Source organism: Chlorocebus sabaeus, chromosome X (assembly GCF_047675955.1).
Source record: "Chlorocebus sabaeus isolate Y175 chromosome X, mChlSab1.0.hap1, whole genome shotgun sequence".
NCBI lineage: Eukaryota > Metazoa > Chordata > Mammalia > Primates > Cercopithecidae > Chlorocebus > Chlorocebus sabaeus.
The window spans coordinates 63,593,808-63,614,687 of NC_132933.1; the positions used below are offsets into that span (position 1 = coordinate 63,593,808).

The 20,880-nt window shown below is 34.4% G+C and overlaps 1 long non-coding RNA gene across 2 annotated transcripts in view; it reads left to right on the forward strand.

The window, feature by feature from the left end:
* The window catches only part of LOC103232304 (uncharacterized), a 218,602-nt gene that overhangs the window by 110,496 nt on the left and 87,226 nt on the right, over nt 1–20,880 (forward strand). Inside the window, exon 2 of one of the 2 annotated variants that reach the window (XR_012091935.1) lies at nt 3,646–3,749. The exons of the other annotated variant lie outside the window; for it this stretch is intronic. This is a non-coding gene — a long non-coding RNA (uncharacterized lncRNA). The remainder of the gene's footprint in view (nt 1–3,645; nt 3,750–20,880) is intronic. 2 annotated transcript variants of the gene reach the window in all.

A 20,880-nucleotide genomic window follows, 5' to 3' on the forward strand; every position in this document is an offset into this window, starting at 1 on the left:
GCAATTCAATTAATGGGTACATACTCAAAGGAATATGTATTATTCTACCATAAAGATACATGCATGAGTAAGTTCATCACTACACTATTCACAATAGCAAAGACATGGAATTAACCTAGATGGCCACCTACAGTGAACGGGATAAAGAAAATGTGTTGCATGTAATGTATATCATGGAATACTACAAAGATATTTAAAAAATGAAATCATATTCTTTGCCACAACATGGATGGAGCTGGAGGCCATAATCATAAGTCAATTAATGCAGGAACAGAAAACCAAAGACCACATGTTCTTACTTATAGGTGGGAGCTAAACATTGGTACCTATGGACACAAAGAAAGGAACAATAGACACTGGATCCTATTTGAGGCTGAAAGGAAGGAGGATAGTGAGAAGTGAAAAACTCTCTACTGGGTAATATGCTGACTACCTGTGTTACAAAATTATCTGTACACCAAACCAGCATGATATGCAATTAACCCATATAACAAACTGGCACATGTACTCCTTAAACCTAAAATAAAAATTGGGGGAAAAAAATCTCAGTAACTAACTCTAAAAAAGAAAGGCTTCAAAATTACTTGAATGAATTAAGAAATGTCCATAGTTATCAATAATTATTTTATTATTTTTATACTTCTGTTTACTTTTTAATAGAATATAACAAAATAAACTACCTAATAATATATCAACCAAAAATGCATTTTGAATATAACAAAAACCATAAAAAGTTCCTAAGTTATATGAATGTAGATATAAACACATGAAAAATCAAATCATGTCATTAGATGGAAAAACTCAATAGTATCAACATCAATTGTTCTTAAAGTAATTTAGAAATTTAATTTTGTTCCAATACAGGTACAATTAGGTAATGCAGATGGACACGTTATTGTATAAAAGTCTTTTATTTCTTTTCAAACACTATTTTAGGTTTAAGGGGTACATGTGCAAGTCTGTTACAAGGTTAAATTGCATGTCACAGAGGTTTAGTGTACAGATCATTTCATCAGCCAGGTGATGAGCATAGTATCGCATAGGTAAGGTTTTAATTCTCAGTCTCCTCTCACCTTCCACCCTCAAGTAGCCCCCAGTGTCTATTGTTCCCTTCCTTATGTCTCTGTGTACTCAATGTTTAGCTCCCACTCATAAGTGATATCATGTAGTATTTGATTTCTCTTCCTGCATTAATTGCTTAGGATAATGTCCTCTGTCTGCATACATGTTGCTCCAAATGACATGATTTTACTTATTTTTATGGCTGTGAAGCATTCCATGGTGTATATGAACCACATTTTCTTTATCAAGTGCACCGTTGATGGACATCTGGGTTGATTCCATGTCTTTGCTATTGTGAATAGTTCTGTGATGGACCTACATGTGCATATGTCATTATGGTAGAAAAATTTATATTATTTTGGGTATATACTTAGTAATGTGATTGTTTGGTCAAATGGTAATTGTGTTTTAAATACTTTGAGGAATCACCAAACTGCCTTCTGCAATGGCTGAACTAATTTACATTCCCACTAGCAGTGTATAAGCATTCTCTTTTCTTTGCAACCTCACCAACATTTATTGTTTTTTGACTTTTTTGTAATAACCATTCTGACTGGTATGAGATAGTATCACATTGTGGTTTTAATTTGTGCTTCCCTAATGATTAGTGATATTGTGCATTTTTTCATATACTTGTTGGCCATGTGTTTGTCTTCTGAGAAGTGTCTGTTCATGTCATTTGCCCATTTCTAGTGGGTTTCTTTCTTTCTTTTCTTCTTGATTTTGTACAGTTACTTATAGATTCTGGATATTGGATTTCTGTCAGATGTATAGTTGGCAAGTATATTTTCTCACTCTGTAAGTTGTCTGTTTACTCTGTTGGTTGTTTCTTTCACTATGTCAAAGCTCCTTAGTTTAATTTAGTCCTGGTTGTCAATTTCTGTTTTTGTTGAAATTATTTTTGGAGTCTTCATCATGAAATCTTTGCCAGAACCAATATCCAGAATAGTATTTCCTAGGTTTCTCTCTAGGGTTTTATAGTTTTAGGTTTTACATTTAAGTATTTAATCCATGTTGAGTTGCTTTTTATATCTGCTTAAATAAAGGGGTTCAGTTTTAATCTTCTGCCTATGGCTAGTAAGTTATCCTAGCAGCATTTATTGAATAGAGAGTTCTTTCCCCAATTCTTGCTATTGTTGACTTTGTCCAATATCAAATGGTTCTGGGTGGACGACTTTATTTCTGGGTTCTCTAACATGTCCCATTCATCTATGTGTCTGTTTTTGTACCAGTACCATGCTTTTTTGGTTATTGTAGCCTTGTAGTATAGTTTGATATCAGCTATTGTGATGCCTATGGCTTTGTTATTTTGCTTAGGATATCTTTGCTGTTTTGGCTCTGTTTTGGTTCCACGTGAAATTTAGAAGTGATTTTTCTAACTGTGTGAAAAACATCATTGCTAGTTTTTAGGGGTTTTGCTGAAAGGTCTACTGTTGGCAAATTGGGTTCTCTTTCTAGGCAACTTGCCCCTTATTTCTAGCTGCCATATGTGTGTGTATATATATGTGTGTGTGTGTGTGTATATATATAATATGCCATATATATACATATTTAACTGTGCCCCTCTCTCTCTTTCTCTCTCTCTCGCAATCTCTCTCTCTCTCTCTCTCTCTCTATATATATATATACACATAGTGTATTGGGGATGGTTGTCTTGCATACTGTTTCACAGGGGTTCTCTGAATTTCCTTACTTTGAACGTTGCCTTCTCTACTGAGGTTGGAGAAATTTTTGTGGACAATACCCTTGAATATATTTTCTAATTTTCTAGTTCCCTCTCATTGTTTTTCAGGGACACCAATGTGTCATAGGTTTGGTGGTCTCTTTACATAATTCCATATTTCTTGTAGGCTTTGTTAATTCTTTTGTATTTCTTTCTTCTTTATTTTTGTGTGACTGAGATTCAAAGAACTGGCCTTTGAACTCTGAGATTCTTCCTGCAGCTTGGTCTATTTTGCTGTTAATACTTCCAATTGTATTATGAAATTCTTGTAGTGAAAATTTCAGCTATAGAAAATCAGTTTGGTTTTTTCATATAATAGTTATTTTCTCTTTGATCTAGTGTATCATTTTACTAAATTCCTTAGTTTCCTTGGCTTGAGTTTTAATTTTCTCCTGAATCTTCATGGTCTTCATTGTTATCCAGATTCTGAATTATATGTTTGTATTTTAGCCATATCAGCTTGGTTAAAAAGTATTGCTGGAGAGCTAGTTCAATTGTTTGGATGTAAGGGTGCTCACCAATCCTGTGCAGGATTCCCAGCTTCCTCCCTCTTCAGTCTATGTCCTCCCTTTGTCTACTCTCAATGACTTCTTCTTGAAAACTTGCTTGGAGTATGCTGGTCTTTTTGATAGTCTGGTCTCTTAGTTGGGGAAGCTCTTTCTGTCTGCATCTAGTTGGCCATTTTGGGACTTTTGCAAAAAAATTTTATAGATGAAAAAGTAAATAAATAAGACTATCCAAGTAAACTAAATTTTTTGAATTATCCAAAGAGCTACATAAGCTTTGGAATCCCCTTGCCCTTCCTTTGTCTATTTCCCAGCTTCTGGAGTGTCATGTTATCCTCCCTACTGATCTCCCAGGTCCTGCGGCTCACAGGGAATCGGAAGTTGAGGCAGAGCCAAGTAGGCCTCCCAGAGTGAAGAAAAAAAAAAGCAGTGGAGGCTGCTCAATAACTACTTTAAATGTAAGTAGTTGAAAATGCCTAATCAAATGACATAGATTGGTAGAATATTTTAAAACAGAAACAGGATTTAACTATACATTGACTAAAAAGACTCATTTTAAATCTAAGGATATACAGTAAAAATGAAAGAATAGTTGATTTTCATACATTATATGAATGTATCAAATTATCACATATACCTTGAAAATATGTACATCTATTATGCATCAATAAAAAAAGAAAAAAATGAAGAAACATATTTAGCAAAGAAAGTGAAAGAATGGGGAAAATATTTCATGCAAACAGTAAACAAAATTGAGCAGAAGTGGCTATATTAATACTAGACAAATAATTCTCAAGTCAAAAATAGTTACTAGAGACAAAAATGGACATTATGTAAAAATAAAGTGTTCAAATAACCAAGAAGATACAGTAGCCCTCCCTTATCCGTGTAGCATAAGTTTCAAGACTTATCCCACAACAGATGCCTAAAACCACTGATAGTACCAAATCCTACATATATATGTGTGTGTATATATGTGTGTGTATGTGTGTGTGTGTATATATATACTATTTATTGCACTTATATGCACTTATGCACCAAATACTTGAGTCTGAAAATATGTGAAGCAAACACTGATGGATTTGACAGGAGAAATAGTTAGCTGTACCATAATTGTAAAAGATTTCAATATTCCACATTCAATAATAGAAAAAATAAACAAGACAGAACTTTGACAAATGAAAAGAGAATTTGATAAACATTATAGACCAATTGGATGTAACAAACATATGTAACACAGAAGAATATATATATTTTTTCTGAGTGCATATAGAATGTTCTCCAAGATAGATAACATGCTTTGCCACAGAAAAAAATCTTAATTAATTTAAAAATATTGAAATCATGCAAAGTAGCTCTTCTCATCACAATGGAATAAAACTAGAAATGAAGCAAAGGAAAACTGAAAAATCCACAAATAAGTGCAATTTAAACAACACACTCTTTAAAAAACAGTGAGTGAAAGATAAAATCACTTAGGAAATTAGAAAATGTCTTGAGAAAAATGAAAATAAAAACAAAAAATAATAAAACTTAAAGGTGCAGCCAAAAGAAATGCTAAGAGAGAATTTTTAAATGTAAGTGCTTACATTGAAAAAGAAGCAAGAATTCAAATTAACAACCTAACTTTAAGTTTTAAGAAACTAAATAAGGAGAAAAAACTAAACCCAAGTCAGAAGAAGGAAATAATAAGGCTTTGAGGAGAGATAAACAATATGGAGAATAGAAAATCAAGATTAAAATTTGATATTTTCCTTTTACGGGGCTGATTCTTAAACTGAACTCTCCTGAGTCCTAATCAGTACTATTTTCACTGCATCATAAACAAAGTGCACCATTTTCTGTGTAACCTAATTAAACCTATTAGCAAAATTTTTATCTGGCAGATAGAACCACGACAGTAGGTCCAATTTGCAGAGCCCAGTGCAAAAGGAAAATGTAGGCCTCATCTGGGTGTTGGGCAGTCAAACTCTCCTTCCCATGGTCCTCCCTACCTCAACCCATGGCCAATGTGTGACTCCTAAGGACTGCAACCTCTGCAATTAGGCAATTGCTATGGTCACTAATTCTTTTCTCTGCCTCTCTGTTGTGCTGTTGAGCACACTCAAAGCTTCGTTTAGTTTTTGTTTATTATATTTTACAGTTTATCAGAGTTTATTTTGTGCTGGTGTAACAGAATACCACAGACTGGGTAATTGACAAACAACATAAGTTGCTCTGGCTTACAATTCTGGAGGCTGGGAAGTCCAACATAAAGGGGCTGCATCTGGTGAGAGTCTTCTTGCTGCAACATAACATGGCAGGAAGTATCGCATGGAGAGACCTCACACGTGGATGAGAGAGAACAAGAGGGAACCAAACTCACTTTTATACCAAACCCACTCTCATGGTAATGAACCCACTCCATTGACAACGGTATTGATACACTTAAGAAGGCAGAGCCCTCACGATATAATTACATCTTAAAGGTCTCACTTCTTGACACTATTTCACTGGGTATTAACTTTTCAAAACATTAACTTTGGGGGAATACATTCAAGCTATAGGAGAGTTATACAAATTTTATCTGTTGGTTCTTATATCTTCTATTTTTCAGTTTAAAAATTCTATTTCTTTGCTGGAACTTTGTATTTTGTCATTTGTTCGAAACACTTTGGTAAGTGCTCATCGAAGCATTTTTATTATTGCTGCTTTAGAATTTCTGTCAGATAATACTAATATCTCTTTCTTCTTGGTGATGTCAACCATTGCTTGCCCTTTTTTGTTCATTGTGCAACCTACAGCAGCCTGGCTTAGGGATTTCATATCTGTAAAATGTTGGCCATACTGGAACCCTGATGAAACAAAAAGATTGTGCTGATAATTTCTCTTTATTTTTACTTTGTTTCCTCATGTTTGCTATCTTAAGCCACTATAATATATAGAACTGAAATATTTATTACATTTTTAAAATTTTCTTCTTTTAAGAGATGGGATCTCACTGTCACCCATGCTGGAGTGCAGTGGCACAATCATAACCCACAGCAACTATGAACTCCTGGACTCAAGCAATCTTCCTCTCTTGCCCTACAGAGTAGCTAGGACTACAGGTGCATGCCACCATACCTCTTATTTTTTATTCTTGTAGAGATGGAGTCTCACTATGTTGCCCAGGCTGTTCTTGAATTCTTCACCTTCAAGGAATCTCTCCGCCTTGGCCTCTCAAAGGGCTGGGATTACATGCATGAGCCACAACAACAAGTGACATTTATTTAATAGTGTTTTATGGTGCCAATTTAAAATGTTGGCAAGTTGAAAATAATATTTTGTGCTTTCATTCCAGGAGAGAAGGATGTAACTTCCATTGTATGTGTGTGCATACGTATATGTATGTGTTTATGTGTGTACATATATAATCAAAATGTATATATATACACATAATATATATTGTATAATCTAATGCATTTGAAACAGTTGTTTACTATATATCTGCATATATAGCAAGATATCTTACTATGTATATATAGCATTATAAATATATAGTACACTACAGTAGATTAATCTATATATATGTAAGATATACATACATGATTGAAATATGAAAATTCAACAAAGCTTTCTTAACTATGTTATTGCTTCTTATATGATAATAATTAACTCCAGAAATAATGTCAGAGACAAATAATTTGAGAGACAGATGAAGAATAATTCCCCACCTTAGCTTATGGCCTAGGCCTATCAGCTAGACACTGATAAGAAATGATTATGAAATGATATTATTTGGAGGATAATATATTAATGTTAGTCACAAACTAAGATGTAATAAAATGGCAAGGTAGCTCTTGCCAAAAGAGAAAAAAAAATTTCTTGAGTTAAAGAATTCAGTCATACTTAACTAATAATGCTATGCTTAAACTGAATCGTACTAATAGTAAAGCAAATTAAAATAATCACCTATCATTGAAAGGGTTCTTTGCAGTTTATTTCTGTCATCTTGCAATTATCTTTAAATGTTTGTTTAAACCTTTACTCAAAAGTCAATGAGCTCACTTTGCAAGAGGCATAAACCAAATGTTTTGTATTTTGATGCTTTCCAGCCTCTGCAATGTCCATCAGGCATGTATTTATGTAATGTTATTTGAGGTTGAGCTTAAAATTTCAAAGCACATGTTTCATAGAAGTGGACCTTTAATGTAATGACGACTATATTACCATAAAATATTTTAATCACCATTTGTAAGAATAATATTCCCCCAAAAACGCCAATTTTATACACCACGAGAATAGCTATTATACTCCTTGTCCCACTATTCTCATCTTCCTCTGGCTTTTTGTCAAATAGCTGCAAGTTTTTAAAGGAGGCTAAGTTATCTCCATCCATCGTTATCTACTTGCACAATGAGCAGTAGGACATTCTAACTTTATAAATGTAAAATTCAACATCTACTTTTAATGTCAAAATATTCACTTAGTGCATCTAGTTGACGTATGCCAGAGTGTATCACATTTTTTAAAACATATTCTTGGCCAAAGATACTCATTTCTAAATAAAGACTGTCCTAAAACCACCTCAACCTATAGCTTTTCCACTGGATGTTTATTGAGTTTCTAATGTTTAACTTCAAGAGGTAATGTAATAAGGTGAAAGTTAAAAGGTCAATAAAACTATGGCAAAACACGTCACTTATGCATTTATGCGTTGTAATAATATAAACTAAATTTATTGTGACATTAGAGATGTAATTTTAGCTTTTTAACAATTAGGATGACTAATGAAAAAAGGTATTGTAGAAAACATAAAAGGGAGTAACAAAAGATTTTAGAACTATAGAAAACAGAATTTCAGATGTTAATGACTAAAGACACCAATAATTAGTAATACTGGCAACAGTTACTGTTTACTAGGTGCTTGATGTTAAATTACATAATTCTCACCACAAACTCATAAATTAAAAATTATCTTCTCATTTTAAATGAGGAAAAGACACGTTATAGGGATTTTTTTTGCCCTAGTCTAAGTTTACCCATCTAATAAATTATTTTAAAACTTGTGTTTTTTGCTAGTACTCTCTAACAACCTTCTTTGAAATGACTATCTTAGTTATGTACTTTAGTTATGTACCTTAGAAAGCACTAATGCAGACAAGTCTCGAATTTTCTTCAAGATTTCTGGCACTCTCAAACATCGGGTCCGATTGATATCTGATATCTGCTATGTCGATAAAACCAAACTGCACAGCACATTTTTCTGACAGGAAACTCTGATAGCTTTTAACATAAACTGTAATGAGTGACTGATTATATTTCTTCACCTTTCTTGAAGTATACCCCTTATTATTTTTTCATTGAGAAATAGCTGTCGTTGATGTACAAGCCTGCATATGGATGATAGTACATGCAACAGAGCTATTAAAGCTTCGCCGAGTGCAGTCGTCATAAACTACAAACAATAAGGCAGATTGTGATGGTTAATATTAGGTGTCAACTTGATTGAAGAATGCCTAGATAGCTGGTAAAGTATTGTTTCTGCTTGTGTCTGTAAAGGTGTTGCCTGAGGAGATTAACATTGCAGTCAGTGAATTGGGAAAGGAAGCCCCACGCAAAATGTGGGTGGGCACCATCCAATCAGCTGCCAGTGCAGCTAGAACAAAGCTGGAGGAAGAAGGTGGGATAAACTGACTTGCTGAGTCTTCTGGCTTTCGTCTGTCTCCTGTGCTGGATGCTTTCGTCCATTCCTCCTGCTCTTGAACGTCAGAGTCCACGTTCTTTGGCCTTTGGACTCTTGGATTGACATCAGTGTTTTGCCGGGGGCTCTCAGACCTTCGACCACAGACTGAAGACTGCACTGTCGGCTTCCCCGCTTTTGAGGCTTTTGGTCTCGGACTGAGCCACTGCTGGCTTCTTTCTTCCTCAGGTTGCAGACAGTCTATTGTAGGAATTCGCTTTATGATACTGTGAGCCAATTCTCCTTAATAAACTCCCTTTCATATACACATATATCCTATTAGTTCTGTCCCTCTGGAGAACCCTAATACACAGATTAATTAGAAAAATTAAATCACTGGTAGTTACATTATGGACTATTTCCTTTATTCTCATGTTATTTATGATTACTGTCAAATACATAGTGTCTCAGAGACCTATAAAAGTATAGTTATATAAACTAGACATAAAATCCTAATCTGGTACAAGAGAAATAGTTAGATTATTTACACTTGAATACCATCAATTCTTAAAAAAAATTAATGAAAACACTACAATGATAGTATAATGCATGTGTGTATATCTGATTTTTAAAAATATATTGCCAATATTCTTTTCCTGTAACAGGTCATTTACGGACATTTCAACATAGCTATAAAGTATATAAAGGGAGTTAATGATGGTGGTAAAATTTAATAAAACAATTTTAAGAAATTTATATTTACCTGATTAAGATTAGATTAAAATTGGTTAAGATTTTACAAAGACTTCAACAAAGATACTGGCCAGGCACGGTGGCCTACAACTGTAATCCCAGCACTTTGGGATTCTGAGGCAGGAGGACTGCTTGAGGCCAGGATTTCAAGACCAGCGTGGGCAATATACGGAGATTCCGTCTCTACAAATAATCAAAAATTAACTAGGTATAGTGGCAAAAGACCATGGCTCTAGCTACTCAGGCTAAGGTGGGAGGATGGATTGAGCCTGGGAGGTCCAGGCTGTAGTGAACTATGATCACAACACTGCACTCCAGCTTGGGCAAGAGAACAAGATCCTGTATAAAAAAATAAAGTAAATAAAAAATAAAAGATAAATGACATGTTAATGTTGATGATTGAATCTTTCATTTTCTGTGGATAATGTTACTCATTGTTTCTTCTTTGTTTCCACTTCAAAGTAGCCATATCCTTCCTAAACAAGTAAGAGATTTAAAACAAAATAATTCCTGGATTAGTAATTTTACTTCTAAGAACCTATTATTTGAAAATTGTCTGAAAACATCATAAACACACACATACATTTTTATCACAAAATTGTTTATGATAATCAAAAATGGAAAAAAATAAACTGTACCCCAAAATAGGCAAAATACATACATACAAGTTATCAATTAGATGAGATGTTATGCAGTCACTTACAACCACATATAAAAAGAATTTGCAACATCATGTAAAATGATCAGAAATAATATTAAGCGATTAAAACTAAAGAGTATATTTCATGTATAGTGAGTATAATCTGAGTTAAAATATATATAACACTATAATAAAATACACTAAATATTATTTATATTTCAAAAAACTCAAGATTTTAAAATACTATATTTTAATGTGAATGGACACAAAACTTTTCACTAATATTTTTTTCATTCCTAGCTTAAAATACCTGTGTGTTAAAATAGTCAATGTAACCAAAAAAACCCCTTTAGGTTGTGAATGGCTCTGATCCAAATATGCCAAAGCTTACCTTCACATTGAACCTTATAGTTTCTAGTAAGTGATATTACTTACTTTTCTCTAATACCATAACTTTTTAATAGTTTATTAAGGTTACTTCTATTATGTAAAACATCATAATGGTGGATCAATTTTATAAATTGATCTTATCAGATTATCATTAATAATCTGACATATATCATCAAGTAACCTTGAAACACATATGTGATTTCATAATTCTCTAATTTATAAATGAATATTAATAAAACACACATTTTTATATGTGTGTGTGTGTCTATATATATATATATATATATATATATATATATAAAATTTTTTTTTTTTTTGAGACGGAGTCACTCTGTGGCCCAGGCTGGAGTGCAGTGTCATGACTTTGGCTCACAGCAACCTCGGCCTGCCGGGCTCAAGCAATTCTTGTGCCTCAGCCTTCCTAATAGCTGGGCATATAGGCATGCACCACCACACCTGGCTAATTTTTGTATTTTTCATAGAGATGTGGTTTTGCCATGTTGGCCAGGCCGGTCAACATGAGCTCCTGGTCTCAAGTGATCCACCCACCTCGGCCTCCAAAAGTGCTGGGATTACAGGCATGAACCACCATGCCTGACCATACATATTTTTAAATACAGATTTGGAATGAATATATATAGAGATATTTTTCTCTGTAAACAAAGTTGCAAAGTATCCCAGGCTATTCAAATAAAACTTCTGTAATATATACTAATGGTAGACTGGAGTCAGCGTAATCTATGCTCAAATATAGGCTCTGCTACTTACTAGTTGTGGGATTATTAGTATATGAAAATAGATAATATAGTCAAACTCTCAAGTCTGCTATTTATAATTAAATACAATATTGCATATGAATTGGCTATATGTTAAAATTCAGTAAGGCAGTAATCGATGGAGTATATCATCATCATTATCATCATCATCATCACTACTATGTTCAGATTTGGTTTATTATTTAAAATTCAACACCTTTAAGTTAGAAAAAAGAGAGGATGCAAATTAAATATCCAAAGAGGAGATATATATCACTACTTGTCCTGAAGTCAGCAAAAGTATAGTAAAATAATACTACGAAGGTCTCTATATACGTAAATTTGACAAACTAAATATTGATTCATCCCCCAAAAAAACAAACTGTCACAACTCACCCAATATAAAATAAATAATTTGAATAGCCCCATCATATTAAGTACACTGAATTTGTAATTTTAAATACTCCCACAAAAGAACCTCCAGACCAAGATGGTTTCATTAGAGAATTCTATCAAATTTCTGAAGAAGAATTAACATCAATTGTCCATAATCTATTTCATAAAATGAAACATTACAGAATATTTTCTAATTCATTTTATGAAGCAAGCATTATCCTAATACCAGAACCAGACAAAGATAGTACATAGAAAGAAAACTCTCTCTCGTGGATATGCACAAAAAAGTCCATAACAAAATATTATCAAATAGAATAATAATCAATGTAACCCACCATGTTAACAAGCTAAGGAAAAATTAGGTGAGCATATCAATTGATGTGAGAAAAGCATTTGAGGAAATTCAACGCCCAATCAGATAATAATTCTCAGAAGAATAGGAGAGCTTTCTCAACCTGATAAGGAACATCTATTAGAAACATACAGTTAACATTATTTTAACAATGAAATATTGAATGCTTTTTCCCTAAGACTTGAAGCAATTCAAGGACGTCTGCACTCACCATTCTTATTCAACATAGTATTGCAAGTTCTAGTCAGTACAATAAAGCAAAAAAGATGAAAGGCATATAGATTGGAAAAGAAAAAATAAAATTGTCCTTGTTCATAGATGACATAATTATCCACATAAAAATATTAAAGAATCTTCAAAGACACTCGTAGAATTAATAAGTGAGTTCAGCAAGGTCTCAGGATATAAACAAACAGGCAAAAAAAAAAAAAAAAAAAAAAAGTATTAGAGATCCAGAAATTGACTGACAAAGAAGTCTAAAAATTGTTTAAAGCTCAGAAATGTAAAAGAAACAAACAAAAAAAAATTAAAAAAAATCAGGGAAAAAATACAACGACAAAACAAGATGCTGAACAAAGAGAAATAAAACATTATAAAAACAAAAAGGAAATATTGGTGCTGAAGAACACAATGAATCAACTAAAATGCAATAGAGAGCTTCAGCAACAGATTAAACAAAGCAGAAGAAATGATAAGCAAATTTGAAGACAGATCATTTCAAATCATCCTGACAGAGAAGGAAAAAGAGAAAAAGAAGTAAAAATGAATGAAGAAAGCCTACAGGATCTTTGGGACAGGATTAAGAGAGCTGAAATTTGCATTGCAGGATTTGTAGAAGGAGAAGAGACAGAGAGAAGCACAAAAAGGTTATTTAAAAGAAATGTGGGCCCGGCACAGTGGCTCATGCCTATAATCCTAGCACTTTGGGAGGCCAAGGTAGGTGGATCATGAGGTCAGGAGATTGAGACCATCCTGGCCAAGATGGTGAAACCCCGTATCTATCAATATACAAAAAATTAGCCAGGTGTGGTGGTGCATACCTGTAGTCCCAGCTGCTCAGGAGACTGAGGCAGGGGCATTTTGTTTTACGTTTCTGCATTACTTCATTTAGGATTATGGTCTACAGGTAGATGCTGTTGCTGCAAAGGACATGACTTTATTCTTTTTGATGGCTGTGTAATATTTCTCGTTGTATATGTACCACATTTTTTTAATCAGTCCATCAGTACAGATATCTAGGTTGATTCCATGTCTTTGCTATTGTGAATAGTGCTGTGATTAACATATATGAATGCACGTGTCTCTTTGGTAGAATGATCTATTTTTCTTTGGATATATAACAAGTAATGGGATTGGTGGGTCAAATGTTAGTTCTGTTTTAAGTTGTTTGAGAAATCCCCTCACTGCTTTCCACAGTGGATGAACTAGTTTACATTTCTACCATCAGTTTATAAGTGTTTATTTTCTCTAAAACCTTATCAGCATTGATTGTTCTTTTGTTTGTTTTACTTCTTCTTCTTCTTCTTCTTCTTCTTCTTTTTTTTTTTGTTTTTTTTGTTTTTTTTGTTTTTTTTTGAGATGGAGTTTCTCTCTGGTTACCCAGGCTGGAGTGCAATGGTGTAACCTCTGCTCACCACAACCTCTGCCTCCCAGGTTCAAGAAATTCTTCTGCCTCAGCCTCCCAAGCAGCTGGGATTATAGGCATGCGCCACCATGCCCAGCTGATTTTGTATTTTTAGTAGAGATGGGGTTTCTCGATGTTGGTCAGGCTGGTCTCAAACTTCGGACCTCAGGTGATCCACCCACCTCGGCCTTCCAAAGTGCTGAGATTACAGGCGTGAGCCACTGTGCCTGGCCTTTATTTTTTTAATAATAGACATTCTGAGAACTTATCAGCACAAAGAAGGAAACAACAGACACTGGGGTCTACTTGAGGAAGTAGGGAGGAAGGAGAAAGAGGAGCAGGAAAGACAATGAGTGGGTACTGGGCTTAATATCTGGGTGATGAAATAATGTGTACAACAAACTCACATGACATGTGTTTACTTATGTAACAAACATTCATGTGTAGCCTCAAACCTAAAATAACAGGTAAAAATTGAAATACAACTGGAAATAACAATATAGAAAATATCAAAGTAATAAGCATGCTGTTATGAATGCAGTAAAAGTTTTGTGAAACTTGTGTCTGGGTGTGGATGAATCTGTGTGCTTTGTGTTACTGTGTCATAATGTAAAATGTTTTTATGTACTCTTAACAAGAAGGAAAATAATAATAGACATTCTATCTCGTGTGAGGATCTCATTGTGGTTTTAGTGTGCATTTCTCTACTGATTAGTGATGATGAACATTATTTCATAAGTTTGTTGACCACATATTCTGTCTTATTTGGAGAAGTGTCTGTTTGTCTTCTGCCCATTTTTAATGAAGATATTTCTTTTTGTTCCTGAATTATATGTTTCTTATAGATTCTGAATATTAGACCTTTCTTAGATGCATAGTTTGTGAATATTTTCTCCCATTGTTTAGGTTGTCTGTTTAATCTGTTGATAGTCTACTTTGTTGGGCAAAACCTCTTTAGTTTAATTAGGTCCTACTTGTCAAATTTTGTTTTTGTTGTAATTGCTTTTCAGGACTAAATCAGAAATTCTTTGCCAAAATTGATATTCAGAATGGTATTTCCTAGGTTTTCTCTTGGGTTTTGTTTTAGGTCTTACATTTAAGTTTTTTAATCCATCTGGAATTAATCTTTGCATATGGTTAATGGAAAGGGTTTAGAGTCAATCTTCTGCATGAGACTAGCCAGTTATCCCAGCACCATTTAGCCAGTTATCCCAGCACCATTTATTGAATGTGGAGCCTTCTGTCCATCATGCGTTACTGCCAAATTTGCTGAAGATCAGGTGGTTGGTAGATGAATAGTTTAATTTCTGGGTTCTATAACCTGTTCCATTGGTCTATGCGTCTATATGTTGTATCAGTACCATGATGTTTTGGTTATTGTAGCCTTGTAGCAGAGTTTGAAGTTTGGTAGTGTGATTCTTCTGTCTTTGTTCTTTGTCCTTAGCACTGCTTTGGCTATTTGCACTTTTTTTTGGGGGGGAAGGGGTTCCATATGAAGTTTACCACAGATTTTTCCAATACTGTGAAGGATGATGTTGGTTCTTGGACAGGAATAACACGGATCTGTAAATTGCTTTGGGTGATATGGCCATTTAAGCAATATTGATGCTTTCTATTCATGAGCATGTACTATTTTTCCATTTGTTTGTGTCATATCAGATTTCCTTCAGCAGTGTTTTGCAATTCTTATTGTAGATATGCTTCACCTCCTCGGCAAGCTATATTCCTAGTTATGTTGTTCTTTGTCTTTTTTATTTTATAGTTTCTCCCATCAAGAGGTATAATCTATCTTCCCTTCTTTTGACTCTAAACCTGCATTGTGACTTGTTTTGACCAATCAAATGCAAGATAAGTAACTATGTACCACTTCTGAGCCTGAACTTTAAGTTTCCTAGGTTTCTATTTGTTCCCTGAAAGCTTTCCCAGTTTCCTTGTGAACAAGCCTGTGAATAAGGCTGCTAGAGGATGAGAGACAACATAGAGCAAAGATATACTGTTCCAGCTCAGAGTTTCCTAAACCATCCAGCCTCCAGTCAACTCAAGAGCTGGCCATGATGCCGAGGATGAACCCACATGGAACCAACCGAGAATAGTTTACTTTTTCTTTTTTTTTTTTTTTTTTTTGAGACGGAGTCTTGCTCTGTCGCCCGGGCTGGAGTGCAGTGGCCGGATCTCAGCTCACTGCAAGCTCCGCCTCCCGGGTTCCCGCCATTCTCCTGCCTCAGCCTCCCGAGTAGCGGGGACTACAGGCGCCTGCCACTTCGCCCGGCTAGTTTTTTGTGTTTTTAGTAGAGACGGGGTTTCACCGTGTTAGCCAGGATGGTCTCGATCTCCTGACCTCGTGATCCGCCCATCTCGGCCTCCCAAAGTGCTGGGATTACAGGCTTGAGCCACCGCGCCCGGCTTACTTTTTCAACTAGCACAATAATTAATTAAAATTGTTGTTATTTTAAGCCATATAGCATTGGAGTACATTGTTACACAGAAAAAACCTAACTGATACACTACAAAAAAAAAAAAAAAAAAAAAAATTAAGTATTCCTATGTTTAGTTATCCCTGCTCATGTATCTCAACAGATTTACAGTACAATGACCTCGGTTGTACAAAAACTTGTTCCATATGCTTATTAGCCAAGTATTTTTGTCTAGATGGATCCCTGTTGTTAGGGGGATCTCCAAATGCTGCTGCTGTTAATGTTTGTCCTAAGAAACATTCAGGCTAAAGGCAAGCTGGTAGTAATAGAGATTAATCTAGGATATCTTGTAGTGAAAGTGTCTCCTTATTGTACCTTGAAGAAGCTTTAGCTAGGGCATAAACAAACAACTGCAAAAGTAAATATCGTTTGTGCATAAACCTTACCAAAACAAATGGAAAAGAGTAAACACATCTGTTAAACTTACCACTTAGCATTAAATAGCTACAAAGAGAAGTTGTTTGACAAAATTCAACTGCCTTTTTGGAGTTCAAATTGATTTTTGAACACCGTTGCAATATTGTTTTAAGGCATTGCCTACATACATATCATAGAAAAGAAATTATGGGGACTTACCTTCAAGAGAAGCAAGAGAGATTTTACACTTTAATGTCAAATTATAATTATAACAAAAATTAAGTTGAAGAACACTTGACAATATTTCTTTTCTGCCTAATTATTATATTTTCTTCAAATAGATTAGGCCTAGAAAGCATAACATAATAGATGGAAAATATTTCTCATAGGAAAACATAAGTTGGTCTTCAAAACTGAAATAAGTATCAAAAAAGGTATTTATGCTTTAGTATTCACATAAAACTTTAGCCAAAAAGAATAATAGTGCTCAAATAAAACCCAAAATTATTTGAAGATATGAGGTGCTCTGATAACACTTTGAGAGTCGTACTCTATCTGGTTTCTGATATTAGGCTATAACATCTTTCAGAAGATCCACTGATTATAAAAAGAATTAAAACTAATGAAAATGAAAATGATGGTGGAATCATTTGATTTAGAATAGTAACACATTTTCAGATGCTAAAGGCAATATAATTACATTAGAGGTTTTAAAAAAGACACAACATTCATTACACTGGTTATGACATGCTCTTGTTTCAATATATTAATATAAGGAAATTTAATTGAATAGAATAGTATTTCCTGGCGCAGAATCCTCTGCATTAGCTGTTCTAGAAAGATACTGCTCTCTTCAACTAGAAAACAAACTTTTGTCACTACCATCTAAATATATTACTTTCATAGGTATGCTTTCTAAAGCATAGATAAATGAGAAAAAATCCAGAACCAAGAGTTCTCCAGCTATTGTAAAGGACCATCTGCATTGGAATTATCTTGTGTGCTATTTAAAAATGAGGATTCCATTTCTATTCAAAGAAGAAAATCAAATAAACAGGTAACAGATAGAAATTGAGATAAGCTTTGCAGTGTTGATGACCAACAAAACATTAATATCTAATACATGCAGATAATTCTCCCAAATCCATCACAAAAAGACGGAAGGTGCAAAAGAAAACCCAATAACACAAAAAACAGGCAAGCAATATGAACAAATCGTTCACTGTTTGATCACTAGGTGCCTAGTGAAAAGCTTGGCAGAAAATGGTCACTTAGTATTGAGTGAATGGAGGGGTCACACAAATGACCAACAATTATGTGAAACGATGGTAAACATCACCAGTAATTGAAATGGTGAAATGTAAAGCAACACATGTGCTGCATTAGAATTCCTAGAAGCTAAATAGAAGTCAACTAATCTTAAATGTTGGTGGAGGTTGGGGGAACAGCAACCCTTAATATATAGTCTTTGAGAATTAAAACTGCTGTGGCCATTTTGGAAGTCATTATCACAGTATTTAGTGCAACTGAGGATTCTTATGATTGAGTAACTCTATGCCTGGGGGAAATATTTAAAAAGAAACTTCTTCCAGGAGGACAAAGAGCTATGAATTAGCTCGTTCAATTAGGGAAAAAAAAAAATTAACAGAGAAGTAATCTGTGGTAACAGAGGCAGAGACAACATAGATGTCCATCTATAGCATTTCAATTTCATGCTAGCTGTTGGTGCCAGGTGCCACATAGTTTTCTGAGTTCTAGAGTTGCACATAATATGTGCAAGAATACACACAGAGCAAAAGTAAAATTGGAGGCCTGCTTAACATAAATCTGAACATTAAATGTTATGCTTTTAAGTGAGTGTTATATCTTCCTGCAGTGACAAGTACACCTTTAAAACAACCAAATGGAAAATTAAGTGTATTCATCTGTCAAGGCTTTAGTGTTTATTTCATACAGGTTGTGAGGTGGTTAGGGGAAGAGAAGGAAGTTGGTTCAACCACATCTGGAATTGAGCTCAGTTTGGATTTTGTTGTTGCTATGGTTACTTTCATTGTACCACAAACTTCAGATTCCTCCAGCAGTGAGTCTGCTGCTACCTCTTGCTTAGTGTGAATCCTAGAGTGCTGGAGAGTTTTGTCAATATTCTTGCTTCACCCTCAACTTTCAAAGGATCATGAATAGTTGTGTTAATTCTGTAGGAGTCTCTCTCTGTGATCATACAACTTTCAGCAGTAGACTTCTGTGTCTGGTCACTCAGAGTTAGGCTCATGATGTAGGAGGAGACTTGGTTCTCCTACTCAAATACAGGCCTTACATTTCTTTAAAAATGATTGTTTAGGCCAGGTGCGGTGACTCATGCCTGTAATCCCAGCACTTTGGGAGGCCGAGGTGGGCGGATCATGAATTCAGGAGATAGAGACCATCCTGGCTAACACAGTGAAACATTGTTTCTACTAAAAATACAAAAAAAAAATTAGCCAGGCGTGGCCTGTAGTCTCAGTTACGTGGGAGGTTGAGGCAGGAGAATGGCGTGAACCCGGGAGGTGGAGCTTGCAGTGAGCTGAGATGGCACCACTGCACTCCAGCCTGGGCTACAGAGTGAGACGCCGTTTAAAAAAAAAAAAAAAAAAAAGATTGCTTAATTATATTTCATTTCTCAGCAAAATAACACCATTTTTGAAACCCTCAACTTTCAATTTGGATCCCAAGAGACTTACTTACTTTTATTTTCTGAGAATGAGCCATAATAAAGTAAATACATGTTTTCTTAATTTACATTATATATATAAAACATGTTATAATATGTCTATGAGCTGAAATATATTGGCAAAATTGTAAACTAAACATTTTGTATATGTAATGCTAAATTCAAGGGACATTCTGGATTACTTGTTTATATTCCTTCTATTGTTATTGGCTACTCAAATAACTTAGGCAGGATGCATTATATAATGGCATAAATTTATCTGTAATAAAATTTCTAATATTCTAATAAATGATAACTTTTTAATTCTTTAAGAACACTAATAGACTAGAAACTTTAGATATGTGAGCTTTGAGAGAGTTTTTGGGTACCAAGTTATACATCTTTGAATACTTGCAAATGAAGGAGAAGCGTGACCAGTTTGGACAGCAATATTTATGCTTCTCTTGGTCACACAATGACTTTTACTAAAATGCATAGAAAGCATAAACTTGAAGCCCAGAAAAAGAAGCAAACATAAAACTAAAAACAACAAACCTCATGGGACACAATTGTATCATTAACATGAATTGATGATATTTTTGACCATTCACTTGATGTATACTGATTCAACTAGAGTATGGAAATAGTTTGCTCAGATTAAAGAAAGTCAGAACAAGTACAAAATAGTGTCCTTACCTGGCTTCTCCTCTGATCCATTAAAAAACACGTTTAAGGAAAACCACACCTTTGGTCAGACATGGTGGTTCACATCTGTAATTCCAGCATTTTGGGAAGCCAAGTCAGGTGGACCCTTGATGCCAGGAGTTCAAGACCAGCCTGGCCAACATGGAGAAACTCCATCTCTACTAAAAATACAAAAATTAGCTGGGCGTGGTTGCAGTGAGCCGAGATCACGCCACAGAACTCTAGCCTGGGTGACCGAGCAAGACTCTGGTCTCAAAACAAAACAAAACAAAACAAAATAAAACACACCTTTAACAATAACTTAATATTTTGTTTCTTATTTAATAATATCAACTCAGTGGAAGTCTTATTAGAAATGTTACCCTTAAATTACAGAAAATGTATGAAGTTAACCTGAGGCACATAATTAGTAGAGTCAAAATCAGAGACGTTTCTTAAATGAAATGTCATGAGACACTTGATTTGTCTCTAAACAATGAAGGGATTTTTGACTATTTCAAATTGTTTCACCATATCTTAGGTACCATGTACTATATGTTCTCTATTTTTAAAGTACATGATGAGAAAATGAGACTCCAATGCAGAGCTGTTTTCTAAGTACTTGAGAAGACAATGCTTACAATCATCCATCCATTCAAATGTAGAAAAATATGCGTTAGAAGTTGTTGCTTTATTGTTTACTAATTCATTGCTTTGAAAATTATAAATCTTTGTGGAGATATAATACATTAAATTCTACAAAATGTTGAGCTTTCACCTTCTAAAAAAGAATCATACATGTCAAAAGAACAACAAAAATATTTTGAGAAATAA